This window comes from Salmo salar, chromosome ssa17, assembly GCF_905237065.1.
Source record: "Salmo salar chromosome ssa17, Ssal_v3.1, whole genome shotgun sequence".
Taxonomy (NCBI): domain Eukaryota; kingdom Metazoa; phylum Chordata; class Actinopteri; order Salmoniformes; family Salmonidae; genus Salmo; species Salmo salar.
Genome location: NC_059458.1, coordinates 74735878 through 74752031, shown reverse-complemented (window position 1 = coordinate 74752031; position 16154 = coordinate 74735878).

Sequence of the window (16154 nt, the reverse complement as noted above, 5' to 3'; positions counted from 1 at the left end):
TGTTCTAGCCCTGCTCTTGCAGTAGAAGGTGTTCTAGCCCTGCTATTGCAGTAGAAGGTGTTCTAGCCCTGCTCCTGCAGTAGAAGGTGTTCTAGCCCTGCTCCTGCAGTAGAAGGTGTTCTAGCCCTGCTCCTGCAGTAGACGGTGTTCTAGCCCTGCTCCTGCAGTAGAAGGTGTTCTAGCACTGCTCCTGCAGTAGAAGGTGTTCTAGCACTGCTCCTGCAGTAGAAGGTGTACTAGCCCTGCTCCTGCAGTAGAAGGTGTACTAGCCCTGCTCCTGCAGTAGAAGGTGTACTAGCCCTGCTCCTGCAGTAGAAGGTGTACTAGCCCTGCTCCTGCAGTAGAAGGTGTACTAGCCCTGCTCCTGCAGTAGGTGTACTAGCCCTGCTCCTGCTGTAGGTGTACTAGCCCTGATCCTGCAGTAGAAGGTGTACTAGCCCTGCTCCTGCAGTAGAAGGTGTACTAGCCCTGCTCCTGTAGTAGGTGTACTAGCCCTGCTCCTGTAGTAGGTGTACTAGCCCTGCTCCTATAGTAGGTGTACTAGCCCTGCTCCTACAGTAGAAGGTGTACTAGCCCTGCTCCTGCAGTAGGTGTTCTAGCCCTGCTCATGCAGTAGAAGGTGTACTAGCCCTGCTCCTGCAGTAGGTGTTCTAGCCCCGCTCCTGCAGTAGAAGGTGTTCTAGCCCTGCTCCTGCAGTAGAAGGTGTACGAGCCCTGCTCCTGCAGTAGAAGATGTACGAGCCCTGCTCCTGCAGTAGAAGGTGTACGAGCCTTGCTCCTGCAGTAGAAGGTGTACGAGCCCTGCTCCTGCAGTAGAAGGTGTACGAGCCCTGCTCCTGCATTAGAAGGTGTACGAGCCCTGCTTCTGCAGTAGAAGGTGTACGAGCCCTGCTCCTGCAGTAGAAGGTGTACGAGCCCTGCCCCTGCAGTAGAAGGTGTACGAGCTCTGCCCCTGCAGTAGAAGGTGTACGAGCCCTGCTCCTGCAGTAGAAGGTGTACGAGCCCTGCTCCTGCAGTAGAAAGTGTACGAGCCCTGCTTCTGCAGTAGAAGGTGTACGAGCCCTGCTCCTGCATTAGAAGGTGTACGAGCCCTGCTCCTGCAGTAGAAGGTGTTCTAGCCCTGCTCCTGCAGTAGAAGGTGTACTATCGCTGCTCATGAAGTAGGTGTTCTAGCCCTGCTCCTGCAGTAGAAGGTGTTCTAGCCCTGCTCCTGCAGTAGAAGGTGTTCTAGCCCTGCTCTTGCAGTAGAAGGTGTTCTAGCCCTGCTCCTGCAGTCGAAGGTGTTCTAGCCCTGCTCTTGCAGTAGAAGGTGTTCTAGCCCTGCCCTTGCAGTAGAAGGTGTTCTAGCCCTGCTCTTGCAGTAGAAGGTGTTCTAGCCCTGCTCTTGCAGTAGAAGGTGTTCTAGCCCTGCTCCTGCAGTAGAAGGTGTTCTAGCCCTGCTCCTGCAGTAGAAGGTGTTCTAGCCCTGCTCCTGCAGTAGAAGGTGTTCTAGCCCTGCTCCTGCAGTAGAAGGTGTTCTAGCCCTGCTCCTGCAGTAGAAGGTGTACTAGCCCTGCTCCTGCAGTAGAAGGTGTACTAGCCCTGCTCCTGCAGTAGAAGGTGTTCTAGCCCTGCTCCTGCAGTAGAAGGTGTACTAGCCCTGCTCCTGCAGTAGAAGGTGTACTAGCCCTGCTCCTGCAGTAGAAGGTGTACTAGCCCTGCTCTTGCAGTAGGTGTAATAGCCCTGCTCTTGCTGAATAAGGTGTACTAGCCCTGCTCGTGCAGTAGAAGGTGCACTAGCCCTGCTCATGAAGTAGGTGTACTACCCCTGCTCCTGCGGTAGGTGTACTATCCCTGCTCTTGCACTAGAAGGAGTACTAGTCCTGCTCCTGCAGTGGAAGGTGGACTAGCCCTGCTCCTGCACTAGAAGGTGTTCTAGTCCTGCTCCTGCAGTGGAATGTGGACTAGCCCCGCTCCTGCACAAGAAGGTGCTCTCGCCCTGCGCCTGCACAAGAAGGTGCTCTCGCCCTGCTCCTGCACAAGAAGGTGCTCTAGCCCTGCTCCTGAAGTAGGTGTTCTAGCCCTGCTCCTGAAGTAGGTGTTCTAGCCCTGCTCCTGAAGTAGAAGGTGTTCTAGCCCTGCTCCTGAATTAGAAGGTGTTCTAGCCCTGCTCATGCAGTAGAAGGTGTACTAGCCCTGCTCCTGCAGTAGAAGGTGTACTAGCCCTGCTCCTGCAGTAGAAGGTTTACTAACCCTGCTCATGCAGCAGAAGATGTTCTAGCCCTGCTCATGCAGCAGAAGATGTTCTAGCCCTGCTCCTGCAGTAGGTGTACTAAACCTACTCCTGCAGTAGAAGGTGTTCTAGCCCTGCTCCTGCAGTAGAAGGTGTTCTAGCCCTGCTCCTGCAGTAGAAGGTGTTCTAGCCCTGCTCCTGCAGTAGAAGGTGTTCTAGCCCTGCTCCTGCAGTAGGTGTACTAGCCCTGCTCCTGCAGTAGGTGTACTAGACCTGCACCTACAGTAGAAGGTTAACTAGCCCTGCTCCTGCAGCAGAAGGTGTACTAGCCCTGCTCCTGCAGCAGAAGGTGTTCTAGCCCTGCTCCTGCGGTAGGTGTTCTAGGCCTGCTCCTGCGGTAGGTGTACTATCCCTGCTCCTGCACTGGAAGGTGGACTAGCCCTGCTCCTGCACTGGAAGGTGCTCTAGTCCTGCTCCTGCAGTGGAAGGTGGACTAGCCCTGCTCCTGCACAGGAAGGTGCTCTCGCCCTGCTCCTGCACAGTAAGGTGCACTAGCCCTGCAACTGAAGTAGAAGGTGCTCTAGCCCTGCTCCTTAAGTAGAAGGGGCTCTAGCCCTGCTCCTGAAGTAGAAGGTGCTCTAGCCCTGCTCCTGAAGTAGGTGCTCTAGCCCTGCTCTTGAAGTAGAAGGTGTTCTAGCCCTGCTCCTGAAGTAGAAGGTGTTCTAGCCCTGCTCCTGAAGTAGAAGGTGTTCTAGCCCTGCTCCTGCAGTAGAAGGTGTTCTAGCCCTGCTCCTGAAGTAGAAGGTGTTCTAGCCCTGCTCCTGAAGTAGAAGGTGTTCTAGCCCTGCTCATGCAGCAGCAGGTGCTCTAGCCCTGCTCCTGAAGCAGAAGGTGCACTAGCACTGCTCCTGAAGCAGAAGGTGCACTAGCACTGCTCCTGAAGCAGAAGGTGCTCCAGCCCTGCTCATGCAGCAGAAGGTGCTCCAGCCCTGCTCATGCAGCAGAAGGTGCTCTAGCCCTGCTCATGCAGCAGAAGGTGCTCTAGCCCTGCTCATGCAGCAGAAGGTGTTCTAGCCCTGCTCATGCAGCAGAAGGTGTTCTAGCCCTGCTCATGCAGCAGAAGGTGTTCTAGCCCTGCTCCTGCAGTAGAAGGTGTTCTAGCCCTGCTCCTGCAGCAGAAGGTGTTCTAGCCCTGCTCATGCAGCAGAAGGTATTCTAGCCCTGCTCATGCAGCAGAAGGTGTTCTAGCCCTGCTCCTGAAATAGGTGTTCTTGCCCTGCTCCTGCAGTAGGTGTACTAAACCTGCTCCTGCAGTAGGTGTTCTAGCCCTGCTCCTGCAGTAGGTGTACTAGCCCTGCTCCTGCAGTAGGTGTACTAGCCCTGCTCCTGCAGTAGGTGTTCTAGCCCTGCTCCTGCAGTAGGTGTACTAGCCTTGCTCCTGCAGTAGAAGGTGTTCTAGCCCTGCTCATGCAGCAGAAGGTGCTCTAGCCCTGCTCCTGCAGTAGAAGGTGTTCTAATCCTGCTCCTGCAGTAGAAGGTGTTCTAGTCCTGCTCCTGCAGTAGAAGGTGTTCTAGTCCTGCTCCTGCAGTAGAAGGTGTTCTAGCCCTGCTCCTGCAGTAGAAGGTGTACTAGCCCTGCTCCTGCAGTAGGTGTACTAGCCCTGCTCCTGCAGTAGGTGTCCTAGCCCTGCTCCTAAGGTAGAAGGTGTTCTAGCACTGCTCCTGCAGTAGAAGGTGTACTAGCCCTGCTCCTGTAGCAGAAGGTGTTCTAGCCCTGCTCCTGCGGTAGGTGTTCTAGCCCTGCTCCTGCGGTAGGTGTACTATCCCTGCTCCTGCACTGGAAGGTGGACTAGCCCTGCTCCTGCACTGGAAGGTGCTCTAGTCCTGCTCCTGCAGTGGAAGGTGGACTAGCCCTGCTCCTGCACAGGAAGGTGCTCGCGCCCTGCTCCTGCACAGGAAGGTGCACTAGACCTGCAACTGAAGTAGAAAGTGCTCTAGCCCTGCTCCTGAAGTAGAAGGTGCTCCTTCCCTGCTCCTGAATTAGAAGGTGCTCTAGCCCTGCTCCTGAAGTAGAAGGTGCTCTAGCCCTGCTCCTGAAGTAGAAGGTGCTCTAGCCCTGCTCCTGAAGTAGAAGGTGCTCCAGCCCTGCTCCTGAAGTAGAAGGTGCTCTAGCCCTGCTCCTGAAGTAGAAGGTGCTCTAGCCCTGCTCCTGAAGTAGAAGGTGCTCTAGCCCTGCTCCTGAAGTAGAAGGTGCTCTAGCCCTACTCCTGAAGTAGGTGCTCTAGCCCTGCTCCTGAAGTAGGTGCTCTAGCCCTGCTCCTGCAGTAGAAGGTGTTCAAGCCCTGCTCATGCAGCAGAAGGTGTTCTAGCCCTGCTCATGCAGCAGAAGGTGTTCTAGCCCTGCTCATGCAGCAGAAGGTGTTCTAGCCCTGCTCATGCAGCAGAAGGTGTTTTAGCCCTGCTCATGCAGCAGAAGGTGTACTAGCCCTGCTCCTGCAGTAGGTGTTCTAGCCCTGCTCCTACAGTAGAAGGTGAACTAGCCCTGCTCCTGCAGTAGGTGTACAATCCCTGCTCCTGCAGTAGAAGGTGTACAGTCCCTGCTCCTACAGTAGAAGGTGTTCTAGCCCTGCTCCTGCAGTAGAAGGTGTTCTAGCCCTGCTCCTGCAGTAGAAGGTGTTCTAGCCCTGCTCCTGCAGTAGAAGGTGTTCTAGCCCTGCTCCTGCAGTAGAAGGTGTTCTAGCCCTGCTCCTGCAGTAGAAGGTGTTCTAGCCCTGCTCCTGCAGTAGAAGGTGTACTAGCCCTGCTCCTGCAGTAGAAGGTGTACTAGCCCTGCTCCTGCAGTAGAAGGTGTACTAGCCCTGCTCTTGCAGTAGGTGTAATAGCCCTGCTCTTGCAGAATAAGGTGTACTAGCCCTGCTCGTGCAGTAGAAGGTGCACTAGCCCTGCTCATGAAGTAGGTGTACTACCCCTGCTCCTGCGGTAGGTGTACTATCCCTGCTCTTGCACTAGAAGGAGTACTAGTCCTGCTCCTGCAGTGGAAGGTGGACTAGCCCTGCTCCTGCACTAGAAGGTGTTCTAGTCCTGCTCCTGCAGTGGAATGTGGACTAGCCCCGCTCCTGCACAAGAAGGTGCTCTCGCCCTGCGCCTGCACAAGAAGGTGCTCTCGCCCTGCTCCTGCACAAGAAGGTGCTCTAGCCCTGCTCCTGAAGTAGGTGTTCTAGCCCTGCTCCTGAAGTAGAAGGTGTTCTAGCCCTGCTCCTGAATTAGAAGGTGTTCTAGCCCTGCTCATGCAGTAGAAGGTGTACTAGCCCTGCTCCTGCAGTAGAAGGTGTACTAGCCCTGCTCCTGCAGTAGAAGGTTTACTAGCCCTGCTCATGCAGCAGAAGATGTTCTAGCCCTGCTCATGCAGCAGAAGATGTTCTAGCCCTGCTCCTGCAGTAGGTGTACTAAACCTACTCCTGCAGTAGGTGTACTAGCCCTGCTCCTGCAGTAGAAGGTGTTCTAGCCCTGCTCCTGCAGTAGAAGGTGTTCTAGCCCTGCTCCTGCAGTAGAAGGTGTTCTAGCCCTGCTCCTGCAGTAGGTGTACTAGCCCTGCTCCTGCAGTAGGTGTACTAGACCTGCTCCTACAGTAGAAGGTTAACTAGCCCTGCTCCTACAGTAGAAGGTGAACTAGCCCTGATGCTGCAGTAGAAGGTGTATTAGTCCTGCTGCTGCACTAGGTGTACTAGTCCTGATGCTGCAGTAGAAGGTGTATTAGTCCTGGTGCTGCACTAGGTGTACTAGCCCTGCTCCTTCAGTAGAAGGTGTAATAGCACTGCTCCTGTAGTAGGTGTACTAGCCCTGCTCCTTCACTAGGTGTACTAGCCCTGCTCCTACATTAAAAGGTGTATTAGTCCTGATGCTGCACCAGAAGGTGTATTAGTCCTGCCGCTGCACTAGGTGTACTAGCCCTGCTCCTTCAGTAGGTGTAATAGCCCTGCTCCTGTAGTAGGTGTACTATCCCTGCTCCTACTGCAGGTGTAATAGCCATGCTCCTGCAGTAGAAGGTCTTCTAGCCCTGCTCCTACAGCAGAAGGTGTACAGTCCCTGCTCCTACAGTAGGTGTACAATCCCTTTTCCTACAGTAGGTGTAATAGCCATGCTCCTGCAGTAGAAGGTGTTCTAGCCCTGCTCCTACAGCAGAAGGTGTACTAGCCCTGTTCCTGCAGTAGGTGTTCTAGCCCTGCTCCTACAGCAGAAGGTGTACTAGCCCTGCTCCTGCAGTAGAAGGTGTACTACCCTGCTCCTACAGTAGGTGTTCTAGCCCTGTTCCTGCACTAGAATGTGTACTTGCCCTGCTCCTGCAATAGAAGGTGTACTTGCCCTGCTCCTACAGTAGAACGTGTACTAGCCCTGCTCCTACAGTAGAAGGTGTACTAGCCCTGCTCCTGCAGTAGAAGGTGTACTAGCCCTGCTCCTGCAGTAGAAGGTGTACTAGCCCTGCTCCTGCAGTAGGTGTAATAGCCCTGCTCTTGCAGAATAAGGTGTACTAGCCCTGCTCGTGCAGTAGAAGGTGCACTAGCCCTGCTCATGAAGTAGGTGTACTACCCCTGCTCCTGCGGTACGTGTACTATCCCTGCTCCTGCACTAGAAGGAGTACTAGTCCTGCTCCTGCAGTGGAAGGTGGACTAGCCCTGCTCCTGCACTAGAAGGTGTTCTAGTGTTGCTCGTGCAGTGGAATGTGGACTAGCCCCGCTCCTGCACAAGAAGGTGCTCTCGCCCTGCGCCTGCAGAAGAAAGTGCTCTCGCCCTGCTCCTGCACAAGAAGGTGCTCTAGCCCTGCTCCTGAAGTAGGTGTTCTAGCCCTGCTCCTGAAGTAGGTGTTCTAGCCCTGCTCCTGAAGTAGAAGGTGTTCTAGCCCTGCTCCTGAATTAGGTGTTCTAGCCCTGCTCCTGAAGTAGAAGGTGTTCTAGCCCTGCTCCTGCAGTAGAAGGTGTACTAGCCCTGCTCCTGCAGTAGAAGGTGTTCTAGCCCTGCTCCTGCAGTAGAAGGTGTACTAGCCCTGCTCATGCAGCAGAAGATGTTCTAGCCCTGCTCATGCAGCAGAAGATGTTCTAGCCCTGCTCCTGCAGTAGGTGTACTAAACCTACTCCTGCAGTAGGTGTACTAGCCCTGCTCCTGCAGTAGAAGGTGTTCTAGCCCTGCTCCTGCAGTAGAAGGTGTTCTAGCCCTGCTCCTGCAATAGAAGGTGTTCTAGCCCTGCTCCTGCAGTAGAAGGTGTACTAGCCCTGCTCCTGCAGTAGAAGGTGTTCTAGCCCTGCTCCTGCAGTAGGTGTACTAGCCCTGCTCCTACAGTAGGTGAACTAGCCCTGCTCCTACAGTAGAAGGTGAACTAGCCCTGATGCTGCAGTAGAAGGTGTATTAGTCCTGCTGCTGCACTAGGTGTACTAGTCCTGATGCTGCAGTAGAAGGTGTATTAGTCCTGCTGCTGCACTAGGTGTACTAGCCCTGCTCCTTCAGTAGAAGGTGTAATAGCCCTGCTCCTGTAGTAGGTGTACTAGCCCTGCTCCTTCACTAGGTGTACTAGCCCTGCTCCTACATTAAAAGGTGTATTAGTCCTGATGCTGCACCAGAAGGTGTATTAGTCCTGCCGCTGCACTAGGTGTACTAGCCCTGCTCCTTCAGTAGGTGTAATAGCCCTGCTCCTGTAGTAGGTGTACTATCCCTGCTCCTACAGCAGGTGTAATAGCCATGCTCCTGCAGTAGAAGGTGTTCTAGCCCTGCTCCTACAGCAGAAGGTGTACTATCCCTGCTCCTACAGCAGAAGGTGTACAGTCCCTGCTCCTACAGTAGGTGTACAATCCCTTTTCCTACAGTAGGTGTAATAGCCATGCTCCTGCAGTAGAAGGTGTTCTAGCCCTGCTCCTACAGCAGAAGGTGTACTAGCCCTGTTCCTTGCGTAGGTGTTCTAGCCCTGCTCCTACAGTAGGTGTTCTAGCCCTGTTCCTGCACTAGAAGGTGTACTTGCCCTGCTCCTGCAATAGAAGGTGTACTTGCCCTGCTCCTACAGTAGAAGGTGTACTAGCCCTGCTCCTACAGTAGAAGGTGTACTAGTCCTGCTCCTGCAGTAGAAGGTGTACTAGCCCTGCTCCTGCAGTAGAAGGTGTACTAGCCCTGCTCCTGCAGTAGAAGGTGTACTAGCCCTGCTCCTGCAGTAGAAGGTGTACTAGCCCTGCTCCTGCAGTAGGTGTACTAGCCCTGCTCCTGCAGTAGAAGGTAAACTAGCCCTGCTCCTGCAGTGGAAGGTGTACTAGCCCTGCTCCTACAGTAGGTGTTCTAGCCCTGTTCCTGCACTAGAAGGTGTACTAGCCCTGCTCCTGCAGTAGAAGTTAAACTAGCCCTGCTCCTGCAGTAGAATGTGTACTAGCCCTGCTCCTGCAGTAGAAGGTAAACTAGCCCTGCTCCTACAGTAGGTGTACTTGCCCTGCTCCTACAGTAGGTGTACTTGCCCTGCTCCTACAGTAGAAGGTGTACTAGCCCTGTTCCTGCAGTAGGTGTTCTAGCCCTGCTCCTACAGCAGAAGGTGTTCTAGTCCTGCTCCTACAGTAGAAGGTGTTCTAGCCCTGCTCCTGCAGTAGAAGGTGTTCTAGCCCTGCTCCTGCAGTAGAAGGTGTTCTAGCCCTGCTCCTGCAGTAGAAGGTGTACTAGCCCTGCTCCTGCACTTGAAGGTGTTCTAGCCCTGTTCCTGCACTTGAAGGTGTTCTAGCCCTGTTCCTGCACTTGAAGGTGTACTTGCCCTGCTCCTACAGTAGAAGGTGTACTAGCCCTGCTCCTACAGTAGAAGGTGTACTAGCCCTGCTCCTACAGTAGGTGTACTAGCCCTGCTCCTGCAGTAGAAGATGTACTAGCCCTGCTCCTGCAGTAGAAGGTGTACTAGCCCTGCTCCTGCAGTAGGTGTACTAGCCCTGCTCCTGCAGTAGGTGTACTAGCCCTGCTCCTGCAGTAGGTGTACTAGCCCTGCTCCTGCAGTAGAAGGTGTACTAGCCCTGCTCCTGCAGTGGAAGGTGTACTAGCCCTGTTCCTACAGTAGGTTTTCTAGCCCTGTTCCTACAGTAGAAGGTGTACTAGGTCTGCTCCTGCAGTAGAAGGTGTACTAGGTCTGCTCCTGCAGTAGAAGGTGTACTAGGTCTGCTCCTGCAGTACAAGGTGTACAATCCCTGCTCCAACAGTAGGTGTTCTAGCCCTGCTCATGAAGTAGAAGGTGCTCTAGCCCTGCTCCTGCACTAGGTGTACTAGCCCTGCTCCTACAGTAGAAGGTTTACTAGCCCTGCTCCTTCAGTATGTGTAATAAACCTGCTCCTAGAGTAGGTGTACTATCCCTGCTCCTACAGCAGAAGGTGTACTATCCCTGCTCCTACAGCAGAAGGTGTACTATCCCTGCTCCTACAGCAGAAGGTGTACAGTCCCTGCTCCTACAGTAGGTGTACAATCCCTGCTCCTACAGTAGGTGTAATAGCCATGCTCCTGCAGTAGAAGGTGTTCTAGCCCTGCTCCTACAGCAGAAGGTGTACTAGCCCTGTTCCTGCAGTAGGTGTTCTAGCCCTGCTCCTACAGCAGAAGGTGTACTAGCCCTGCTCCTGCAGTAGAAGGTGTACTAGCCCTGCTCCTACAGTAGGTGTTCTAGCCCTGTTCCTGCACTAGAAGGTGTACTTGCCCTGCTCCTGCACTAGAAGGTGTACTTGCCCTGCTCCTACAGTAGAAGGTGTACTAGCCCTGCTCCTACAGTAGAAGGTGTACTAGCCCTGCTCCTACAGTAGGTGTACTAGCCCCGCTCCTACAGTAGAAGGTGTACTAGCCCTGCTCCTGCATTAGAAGGTGAACTAGCCCTGCTCCTGCAGTAGAAGGTGTACTAGCCCTGCTCCTGCAGTAGAAGGTGTACTAGCCCTGCTCCTGCAGTGGAAGGTGTACTAGCCCTGCTCCTACTGTAGAAGGTGTGCTAGCCCTGTTCCTGCACTAGAAGGTGTACTAGCCCTGCTCCTGCAGTAGAAGGTAAACTAGCCCTGCTCCTGCAGTAGAATGTGTACTAGCCCTGCTCCTGCAGTAGAAGGTAAACTAGCCCTGCTCCTACAGTAGGTGTACTTGCCCTGCTCCAACAGTAGAAGGTGTACTAGCAATGTTCCTGCAGTAGGTGTTCTAGCCCTGCTCCTACAGCAGAAGGTGTACTAGCCCTGCTCCTGCAGTAGGTGTTCTATCCCTGCTCTTACAGTAGGTGTACTAGCCCTGCTCCTGCAGTAGAAGGTGTACTAGCCCTGCTCCTGCAGTAGAACTTGTACTAGCCCTGCTCCTGCAGTAGAAGGTGTACTAGCCCTGCTCCTGCAGTAGAAGGTGTACTAGCCCTGCTCCTGCAGTAGGTGTACTAGCCCTGCTCCTGCAGTAGGTGTACTAGCCCTGCTCCTACAGTAGAAGGTTTTCTAGCCCTGTTCCTACAGTAGAAGGTGTACTAGGTCTGCTCCTACAGTAGAAGGTGTACTAGGTCTGCTCCTGCAGTAGAAGGTGTACTAGGTCTGCTCCTGCAGTAGAAGGTGTACTAGGTCTGTTCCTACAGTAGAAGGTGTACAAGGTCTGCTCCTGCAGTAGAAGGTGTACTAGGTCTGCTCCTGCAGTAGAAGGTGTACTAGGTCTGCTCCTGCAGTAGAAGGTGTACTAGGTCTGCTCCTGCAGTAGAAGGTGTACTAGGTCTGCTCCTGCAGTAGAAGGTGTACTAGGTCTGCTCCTGCAGTAGAAGGTGTACTAGCCCTGCTCCTGCAGTAGAATGTGTACTAGCCCTGCTCCTGCAGTAGAAGGTAAACTAGCCCTGCTCCTGCAGTAGGTGTACTAGCCCTGCTCCTACAGTAGGTGTTCTTGCCCTGTTCCTGTACTAGAAGGTGTACTAGCCCTGCTCCTGCAGTAGAAGGTAAACTAGCCCTGCTCCTGCAGTAGAATGTGTGCTAGCCCTGCTCCTGCAGTAGAATGTGTACTAGCCCTGCTCCTGCAGTAGAATGTGTACTAGCCCTGCTCCTGCAGTAGAATGTGTACTAGCCCTGCTCCTGCAGTAGAATGTGTACTAGCCCTGCTCCTGCAGTAGAAGGTGTACTAGCCCTGCTCCTGCAGTAGGTGTGCTAGCCCTGCTCCTACAGTAGAATGTAAACTAGCCCTGCTCCTGTGCATTTATTCTCTTGAGCATCAGGGTAGTGTAATTCCTGAGGTGATAAACCAGACAGGATCCAATGTAACACCACAATGTAACATCACAATGTAACACCACCATGTGACGCCACAATGTACCTGTCACTTCCTGACCAGTATAAGGGTTATTCGTTATTATAGTTTGGTCAGGACGTGGCAGGGGGTATTTGTTTAGTTTTCCGGGGTTTTTGGTTATGTTCTATGTTAGTATATTTCTATGTTCTGGTCTTGTCTTTCTAGTTCTATGTTGAGGGTTATTGGTTTGACCTTCAATTGGAAGCAGCTGTTCTTCGTTGCCTCTTATTGAAGGTCCTATATAGAGGGGTGTTGTTTGTATGGGTTTTGTGGGACGTTATTTTTGCATTGCTGTGTGTAGCCTGCAAGACTGTTTGTCGTTCGTTTTCTTGTTTTTGTTTTGTCAGTGTTCAAATAAAAGTAAATATGAGCACTCAACCCGCTGCGCCTTGGTCTACTCCATACGACGACCGTTACAGTAACATCAATGTACAGTTCCTTAAAGTAGTCATACCCCTTGACTTATTCCACATTTTGTTGTTATAGCCGTAATTCAAAATGGATTAAAACAAAAATATTCTATCCCATCTTTATTTAACTAGGCAAGTCAGTTAAGAACAAATTCTTATTTTAATGACAGCCTAGGAACACTGTCTTGTTCAGGGGTAGAACGACAGATTTATACCTTGTCAGCTCAGGGATTCGATCTTGCAACCGGTTACTAGTCCAACGCTCTAACCACTAGGCTACCTGCCGCCCCATCTACACCCCATAATGACAAAGTGAAAACATGTTTTTATAAATGTTTGCACATTTATTTCAAATGAAATACAGACTAATCTCATTTACATAAGTATTCACAGCCCTGAGTCAATACTTTGTAGAAGCACCGTTGGCAACAGTCTTTTTGATTTCTAAGCTCTAAGCGATTTCCACACCTATAGGCCTATGCATGCAATGCCCTGATGCATTTAGTCCTCAAATCTCTGACAGCTAAACCGTGAGGTGGACAAATTATTGTTTTATGAAATTAAAAACCAATAAAACAATGGGCTATAAAGTTTTGCATATGCCACACATCAAAACATTAGAATAGTGTTTTTGTCATTTGTTATAGGCTGTGTTTAAGGGCATGAAAATGTGGCTCATTTGGCCAATATCCCTCAGTCACTTGTCCGGCGGCAAATATTCCTAACGGAAACATTGATATATAATATACACTGAGAACAATAAACAATAAGAACACCTTCCTAATATTGAGTTGCACTCCCCCTTTTGCCCTCAGAACAGCCTTAAGTCGTCAGGGCATGTACTCTACAAGGTGTCGAAAGCGTTCCACAGGGATGCTGGCCCATGTTGACCCCAATGCTTGTTGGGGTCAAGTTGGCTGGATGTCCTTTGGGTGGTGGTCCCTTCTTGATACACACGGGAAACTGTTGAACATGAAAAACCCAGGAGGTTGCAGTTCTTGACACAAACCGGTCTGCCTGGCACCTACAACCATACCCCGTTCAAAGGCACTTAAATCTTTTGTCTTGCCCATTCATCCTCTGAATGGCACACATACACAATCCATGTCTGAATTGTCTCAAGGTTTAAAAATCATTTTTTAAACTGTCTCCTCCCCTTCATCTACACTGATTGAAGTGGATTTAACAAGTGACAATAAGGGATCATAGCTTTCACCTGGTCAGTCAGTCTATGTCATGGAAAGAGCAGGTGTTCATAATGTTTCGTACACTCAGTGTATATACTGTGCATTCGGAAATTATTCAGACCCCTTGACTTTTTCTACATTTTGGTACATTACAGCCTTATTCTAAATTTGAATCATTGTCCTGTTGGAAGGTGAACTTTCGCCCCGGTCTGAGATCCTGAGCTCTCTGGAGCAGGTTTTCATCAAGGATCTCTCTGTACTTTGCTCCGTTCATCTTTCCCTCAATCCTGACTAGTCTCCCAGTCCCTGCTGCTGAAAAACATCCCCACAGCATGATGCTGACACCACCATGCTTAACCGTAGGGATGGTGCCAGGTTTCCTCCAGACGTGACGCTTGGCATTCAGGCCAAAGAGTTTAATCTTGGTTTCATCAGACCAGAGAATCTTGTTTCTCATGGTCTGAGAGTCCTTTAGGTGCCTTTTGGAAAACTCCAAGCAGGCTGTCATGTGGCTTTTACTGAGGAGTGGCTTCCGTCTGGCCACTCTACCATTTAGGCCTGATTGGTGGAGTGCTGCAGAGATGGTTGTCCTTCTGGAAGGTTCTCACAGAGGAACTCTGGAGCTCTGTCAGAGTGATCATTGGTTTCTTGGTCACCTTCCTGACCAAGGCCCTTCTCCCCCGATTGCTCAGTTCGGCCAGGGCAGCCAGTTATAGGACGAGTCTTGGTGGTTCCAAACTTCCATTTAAGACTGATGGAGGCCACTGTGTTCTTGGGGACCTTCAACGCTGCATACATTTCTTGGTACCCTTCCCCAGATTTGTGCCTCGATACAATCCTGTCTCGGTGCTCTCCGGACAATTCCTTCGACCTCATGGTTTGGTTTTTGCTCTGACATGCACTGTCAACTGTGTGCCTTTCCAAATCATGTCCAATCAATTGAATTTACCAAAGGTGGACTCCGATCAAGTTGTAGAAACATCTCAAGGATGATCAATGGAAACAGGAAATGGTCTGATTACTTAAGGTATTTCTGTTTTTTTTTTATAAATGTACAAACATTCATAACCTGTTTTCACTTTGTTATTATGGGGTATTGTGTGTAGATTGATAAGGAAAAAATTATTTCATACATTTTAGAATAAGGCTGTAACATAATAAAATGTGGGAAAGTCAAGGGGTCGAATGCACTGTATATAGTATAGGCTTGTAACGGCTGTCGTCGGAAGAAGACCAAGGTGCAGCGGATGAGTGTTCATCATAAAAGGTTTTAATGATTAACGAACACTATACAAAAGAAACCAAAAAATGACTAGCAACAGTTCTGTTAGGAACACACTAAACAGAAAACAATTACTCACACAACCCAAAGGAAAAACATGCTCCTTATGTGTGACTCCCAATCAGCAACAACGAGCTTCAGCTGTGCCTGATTGGGAGCCACACACGGCCCAAAACAAAGAAATACAAAAACATAGAGAAAGGAACATAGAACGCCCACCCAATGTAACACCCTGGCCTTACCAAAATAAAGAACAAAACCCCTCTCTATGGCCAGGGCGTTACAAGGCTACAGTAGGCTAGTGACACTGACTCACCCAATGATGAAGTTGAAGCATAGGCTACACACAGGGGATGGCTGATGCACTCGTGCCAATATCTCAAGATAAGCTACTTTGAAAAACAATGCTCTTTGCTCAGAATCACTCCCCCAAAAATGGTTAGCTTCTACAGACATATTCGTCTTCTCTTTTCAGCAGTAGGCATTTCCAAACAGTAGGCCTACGTTTTTCTCACGATTGTACTTTGAAATTTGTGAAAGCCAAACTGACAGCCGCAACCAACAATAGAAATATACTGAGTGTACAAAACATTAAGGACACCTGCTTTTTCCATGACATAGACTGACCATGTGAACTCAGGTGAAAGCTAAGATCCCTTATTGATGTCCCTTGGATTGTGTATGTGTGCCATTCAGAGGGTGAATTGCACACATTATTATCTGCTGGTCATCTATGAATGTTTGAACATCTTGAAGAACAATCTAGCCTTAATGGCCATGTACTCTGGCCATGTACTCTTCTAATCTCAACTGGCACAGCCAGAAGAGGACTGGCCAACTCTTAGTTTCTTCCTAGGTTCCTGCCTTTCTAGGGAGTTTTTTTCCTAGCCACTGTGCCTCTATATCTGCATTGCTTGCTCTTTTGGGGTTTTAGGCTTGATTTCTGTATAAGCACTTTGTGACATCTGCTGATGTAAAAAGGGCTTTATAAATATACTGAACAAAAATATAAGTTACAGATCATATAAGGAAATCAGTCAATTTAAATAAATTAATTAGGCCCTAATCTATGGATTTCACATGACCGGGCAGGGGTGCAGACATTGGTGCTTGGAGGGCATAGGCCACTTGGCAGCCAATGAGAATTAGTTTTTCCCCACAAAAGGGCTTTGTAACAGACATAAATACTCCTCAGCCCCCAGATCCTGCAGGTGAAGAGGCCGAATGTGGAGGTCCTGGGCTGGCGTGGTTACACATGTTCTGCGGTTGTAAGGCCGGTTGGACGTACTACCAAATTCTGTAAGACGACGTTGGAGGCAGCGTATGGTAGAGAAATTAACATTCAATTCTCTGGCAACAGCTCTGATGGACATTCCTGCAGTCAGCATGCCAATTGCACGCTCCCTCAAAAGTTGAGACATCTGTGGCATTGTGTTGTGTGACAAAACTGCACATTTTAAAGTGTCCTTTTATTGTCCCCAGCACAAGGTGCATCTGTGTATTGACCATGCTGTTTAATCAGCTTCTTGATATGCCACACCATCAGGTGGATGGATTCTCTTGGCAAAGGAGAAATGCTCACTAACAGGGATGTAAACACATTTTTGCACAAATTGAGAGAAGCTATTCCCGACTCTGTGCTTGTGATAAAACTTAATCCTCAGCTATTTATTTTGAAGCTTTTGATCCACTGTAGTTAAATTATGCTCACTGGTGTAGTATTTATCGTTATTTTATTCATGCCTGTTCAGAAAGGAGTAATATTATTTTGGGGGAAATATTTT